Genomic DNA, 6,425 nt, shown 5'->3' on the forward strand with positions numbered 1-6,425 from the left:
CTGGTCTCCTAATGGCACTCAGGAGTCATTGTATGTCAGCCTGATCAATTCATGCTCACTCCAACATGAACACACATTGGCTACATTCCACTGGTACTTTATTCCGTTTTCCTGACATTTTCATACCTCTTAATTTTCAGATTTTATGTGATCTTTCTATTGGAAATCTAGTGCAATCTAGCAGAAGGTTACCACTAATTTCCAGGTTAATTGTTTCCAGAAAAAAAGATTTGCTTAACTCGAAAAATCACAAGAATTTTCAGTTTTAAGTTCCCCACCACTCATGTGGCAAAAATTGGGGCGGTATCCCAGCATGCAGTCCTTCCCTGCCATTTAAAAGTTAGTGCAAGGAATGTTAGAAATCAGAACAGGAAGAGCTAACATTACAACCTAGCACAATAAATCCCATGTTGGAATACAGCCATTGTTTAGAATAGCCCATTGGATGATATGTTCTCAAATCTGTCCCTACAGATGGAGGAACCTTGAAGGGGTTTATTCACACATGGGGTTTATTGCATTAGTTTTACTTATTATAATGGTAAAGGTAAAGGTAAAGGATCCCTGACAGTTAAGTCCAGTCGCAGACGACTCTGAGGTTGCGGCGCTCATCTTGCTTTACAGGCTGAAGGAGCCGAAATTTGTCTGCAGACAGTTTTTCCGGGTCATGTGGCCAGCATGACTAAGCCGCTTCTGGGGCAACGGAACACCGAAACCAGAGCAGCGCATGGAAACACCATTTACCTTCCTGCTGGAGTGGTACCTATTTTTCTACTTGCACTGGCGTGTTTTCGAAGTGCTAGGTTAGCAGGAGTTGGGACCGAGCAACGGGAGCTCACCCTGTGATGATAGCCAGGGCTATTTTTCTATAAAAAGAGGTGCCAGAACTCACTAGGAACCTTGTTCTCTTATAATGTCATTGGCGCCCACCTCAGAGGTGCCAGAAGTCAGTTCCGGCAAATGCCAGCTGAAAAAAAAGCACTTCTGCTTCTTTTTCAATTTCTTATGTAACTTTCACACAGCATTATCTGCCCCCCCCCCACTATACCGCCATGCCATGCTAAATATCATTTGCACCACAGTCACAGGGCTTTTGAGTTCCTGTTTGTCTCTTTTCTTCAGTTTTTTCCTTAGTTTGTTTTCCTCCTCTTACAATTTCCAGCTGCCTCGTTCTTGTTTCCTCTTTCCTTGTTCTCTTCCCCTCAACTACCCCTCTCCAAATGCTTTCCTGCTCTCATTGTGTTTTCCCGCTGCCTGCCTGGATCTCTCTCCCTCTCAGCTACTTCCCACATTTTGCTGCTTGCTTCCCCACTCTTAAAGAAAAATCTCATTTGCCTTACCTTTTCCCTCTCACCTCACCAGTGGCAGAAAGTGGTGGTGGCTCTCTTGCTAGTAAAATGATTCACCTTCGTTGATTTCTCCTCAACTGCCCAGGTCCACCATGCCTTCTTGTCAAGCACATGTGCTGCTGCTGCTGCTACGGCGATCACTTGTAGCCAAGTAAGATTGTCTTCCATAAACATGGTCTTAACAGTGAGTCCGTAAGTGACTGTGGAGGCCAATTCTGGATCCACACATCCTTCCACAGTGGAGACATAGGTTTCCAGACAGAAGTTGATCATGGTGAGGGTTTGCCAACCCTCACCATGACATGTGCTGCACACACACCTCAGCACCCTTGGCTGGCCTGGAATGATGGTCAGCAAACCCTCAGCTGCGACATCTGGTGGCAACAGCCATACAACAGCCCACAAGGTGAAGGAAAAACTTGCCCCATATTGGGGTGCGGCGGTGGGAAGGCTGCAGGGCCAAACCAGAGAAGAAATACCGTACCTGTTGAAGGGCACTCCGACCACAGACTGCTTCAGAGTTACATAACTTATCACACAAAACTTCTGTGATTTCCTAGGTTTCTAGACTTCAAAAAAGATTTTCTCTGGAAGTAATTAACATGGAAATGAGCACCAACCTTGCACTATATTCCCCTCGATTTCTGGAAGTGTCTTTGACATCAAGCTGAAATGTAATGCAGAAATTATCTGTTATGGAAATGTCAGGAGACTGGAATAATGCACCATTTTGAATGCAGCCACCTCCAGTTCTTTCCACCCTGTCTACGAGGCATATGTACCTCATTTCCAAGACTACATGACAGTGGGTGGAAAAGCTCTTCACACATGCCCCTTTGTATGTGCAGAGATGTCTCTTCTATTGAATGGAGCCAGCCTGAAAGAAGAAGCTTTTAAGAATGCAGAACAAGAGAGTCATGGATGGTCTCTGTCTAGGTTTTTCACACACAGAGCTTATTGGAAAACAACTGCTTTGGGTATTATAAAAAATCAAGTTTCTCAAGCAATCAAACATTTACAGATTTCCAACAGGAAAATACTGTCATTTGCTCTTGTGCCTGAGTTACTGATGTCCAGACTTCGCTGGCATGGACAACTTTCAAAAGATCTAAATGATTTTAATGGTGTCACTTGGAGCCACAGCCAAAATAAACCAAGAGTATATGTTTATAGTCTGTGTTTTAGACATGTCTGGGGCAGAGGAGCTTTGGAAGCAAATTACTTCTCACTCCTGCATAAGGGTAGTCCTTCAATGTCACTTTTTAAAAAAAACAGGTCACTGGCAGGTCAAGAAAGGACAGCAGCCAGGAGAGCTGGGGTATGTTTTGCACACTGTTCATCTTGGATCTTGAAACAAGATGAAAATAGAATATTAGATGCACCATTGAGCTTTATAGCTACAGATGTATCAACACATATGACCATCTTCATATGTGAATATCCGTTATATATACCGACAAAAAATGCAGTATATCTATCGGCATACACCCATATGCAATTATTACACAGAGCATCTATTGAATTAAAACTCTCTGCCATGTGTACAGGGCCGCAGATGGTATGTGTGCTGATTGTATGCAAAAAGCCCTAATATACGGCACTGATAATTAAATTACAACAGCCATGGAAAAAAAATAGGACACCATCTAGTCAAAGTTAAGCAATTTTGACACCCATTGATTTCAATGGGAGAGAGCTAAGCTCTTAACACACCCACTGATGTCTATAAGTGCTCATGTCTGAGTGGTTTGCAACTAATAATTATTGCTAAATAATTAAAGCTCTGCGGATGTCTGCATCCTTTTCTCTGAGTATATTAAAAGGGATTTCAAGACGAAAGGGAGAGGTGCCTCTTTAAAACATTTAACATGTGTGATGCATAACATGTATGATAGATGTGGGCTTTACGGAACTGCAGCAAACATATTGCAACAGTGTGCAATCCTTTGAGTGGCTAGCCTAATAAATGTTAGAATCTGTAGTTTTAAAATAAGTGTTCAGGGCTGCCGGTAATATATTGTGCCTATGTAATTCCTTGTTGATGTTGCTATACTGACCTCTTCAGGATATGAAAATTTGGAGCCTTGTTTATTGTTCCCATGCATCTCTCACTCAGGGTACAATGCACAATGTCTAGCACTTTCTGTCTGAAAGTTTTCCAGGCACATTGGTTTCTTTTTATAATTTCTGGTGCTAGTAGCCCGTATAAAATAGCTTGGGGATAATGATTTCAAAGCTAATCAGAAGAAAGAGAAAGTTCTGAGCACACTGAACTCCTCCAATAAAACCTCTTAAAATCAGGTGGGGAAAGAGAAAATTCCCTCTGTAGTTTAAATGTGAGTACTTTCCCCACTTTTGGATTTTCCCCTTTATCTTTTTGGAAATCTCACCTAATTATTAATTTGTGCACTAAGATACATAGCAGTTTCAGATGAAAAATGTTATTCTCATAAATGAGTGGACCACAGCTAACCTCCTTTAAAATAATCTGTATATTTAATCCCAGTTATTACTGTACTGCAGCCTGCGACCAGCTGTAGTTAAATTAAAAGTTCATTTGTTCAGTGTCGATTTTATGAGTCTAACCTTTCTCAACTAGGACAGACAAGCTCCTCAAAGGATAATGATACACCCAATGATATAAACTAAACTTGCTCCTTTTCTGCAGTTTTATATGAGGAATTAAATTAATTTCATAAATACAGGACAGCACCTCTCAAGGTTTAGTCTAGGTCGTTTTTCTGCTAAATACAAACGGCTCTCCAGAGCTCGGACAATTTCCTATATTTGTCTGTGACCAACTACAGTTTCTCAATTAGAGTCTGACGCGCCTTTTATACATATATATCATTTTGTAACTTACAGTCCTCTTTGGCCGGCATTCAAAGCTATGCCCTGTGCCTTGTTTATGTTAGAAACAACGTCTCTCTGAACTGCAGCTCTGTTTGTAACTATTTATGGTTTAACAAATGACAAAATACAGAAGACCGAAAAATCTTGGCATGGAAAAAAGGTCTCAGTCTGGTTTATGTTTTCATCTCCTCTCCTCCACGTTTATTGATTGTGTTAACAACGGCAGCATATTCTGTTTTCACACTTTATTGCGTGACACGAGGCAGGTAACTTAGATTTGAAGACAGGAGATGCTTTAAGAGAAAAGTGATTCCATTCACAACACTTTGTACCTATTATTGTGTTTTTCAGGCATGTCCAGGGCTATTTAGACACAAGTCCCTCAGGGATCCCTCAGGGATCCCCCTGAGCTAAGGTGCAAAGGATTGCAACCTTACAGCCGAGACTCAAAATTCTGCTACAGGTCAACTGACTGGTACACAATGACCAGCAGACCAAATATTATTTCATTTCTCACTCATTAAGGTTGCTGCCAGAATTATCCAAGATAGGTAGAACTTTCCTTATACCTCACAGTAGTCCCTAAAAACCTTCCACTACAGTGGACTAGAATGTTATCCTCTTCACTTGACCATCCCTTCTCTAACTCACAGCTAGGGATGTAAGAAGGAATCATTTTCTGTTCTGCTCTGGATTCCTCATATGCAGCACTGCTTTTATTCCAACATAGTTCATCTACTTGTCTGTCTGTAATGGCCAGCTCTATTTTTCTAGAAAAAGAGGTGCCAGAACTCACCATGAACCCCTGCCTTGTTCTCTTGCAATGGCAATGGTGCCCACCTCAGAGGTGTCAGAACTCAGTTCTGTTGAGTTCTGGATGAAAAAAAGCCCTGGTTGTGGCAAAATTCTGTAATTTATGTAATTTACAGAGAGATGTTTGAGCGACATACGTTATTAAGTCTGGCTTCCATACTAAAGCTAACAATAGGTCATTTTCCTGTGTTCCCATTCCCTCATCCCATTATCTTATTTTTACTGACATTTACTGGACCATTTTCACATAGTGAATCTTTATTTTGAATCTTTATTTCCAAGGATCTAAACAACTATGCTTCTGACATGAAAGTAGGAGGCTAGCTGAAAAATAAAGAGTTTTCCCAGACATGTTAAATAATGGGACTTGCCACACAAAGGTGCATTCTTGCAAAGTACACTATGCAATTGTATAACAACAACAACAACAACAACAACAACAACAACAACAACAACAACAACAACAACAACAACAACATATTTATACCTTGCCCATCTGGCTGGGTTTCCCCAGCCACTCTGGGCGGCTTCCAACAAATGATTAAAAATACATTAAAACATCGCTCATTAAAAACTTCCCTAAACAGGGCTGCCTTCAGATGTCTTCTAAATGTTAGATAGTTATGCTAAAGTTATCTCGTGAAAAACAAAGATAAAAAGAAGTGCGATTTAGATAAGACATTTCTCAGATTTCTGAAGAGAGCTGACTTGAGGTTCCAAATTGCAGACATTACGGAATTACAGTGTTCTTCTGTTCCCAAAATATTCCCATTTTTAAAGGTTCTGCTGTAGTTGATTTCAGGCTTTATCTATAAAAAGGAATGTTCTAAGAATAAGCTCTCTGACTATGGAGCCCTGTTGTTTCCTATTCTAATTCCAGGTAAGTAGAGGCTGGTTGCTGAGCAGATAGGAAAAGGCAGAGATAGGAAAAGACACAAACATACAAAAGCACAATTCTATATTCATAGTCCGTATTAACTGAAAACAACTCCTGAGCCCTAAGCCCTGGTTGGCCTTCATTCAGGATAAACCATTCACATAGAGCTTCCCAACTCCGTCATTTGCAAAGGGGGTTTAGATATAAAAGTATTTCTGAAGGTTTTTTATCTTTTCTGCCATGACTCCAGATAGTAGGCATGGGAGTCTAATGTGCATTGCTCAAAGTAAACATAAACAGGAGTGGCAGTAAGACAATGCTTTGTGGAAGGGACATGTGGGGGAAGATTTCTGGAAGAAATGGGACATGGGTTACTTCCACGTTTGTATCCAAAGATTGCAAGAGCTTGTTTAGAATGCTTTCCTCTGTCCACAAAACTTCCCTGTAACTTACAGTATAAAATTTGTGTTATAATATTTCAGGACACCTGTGGACATTGCTTTTTATTGTCCATTTATGGTGATTAGTGCTCG

This window comes from Podarcis gaigeae (assembly GCF_964106915.1).
Source record: "Podarcis gaigeae genome assembly, chromosome: 10".
Taxonomy (NCBI): Eukaryota; Metazoa; Chordata; class Lepidosauria; order Squamata; family Lacertidae; genus Podarcis; species Podarcis gaigeae.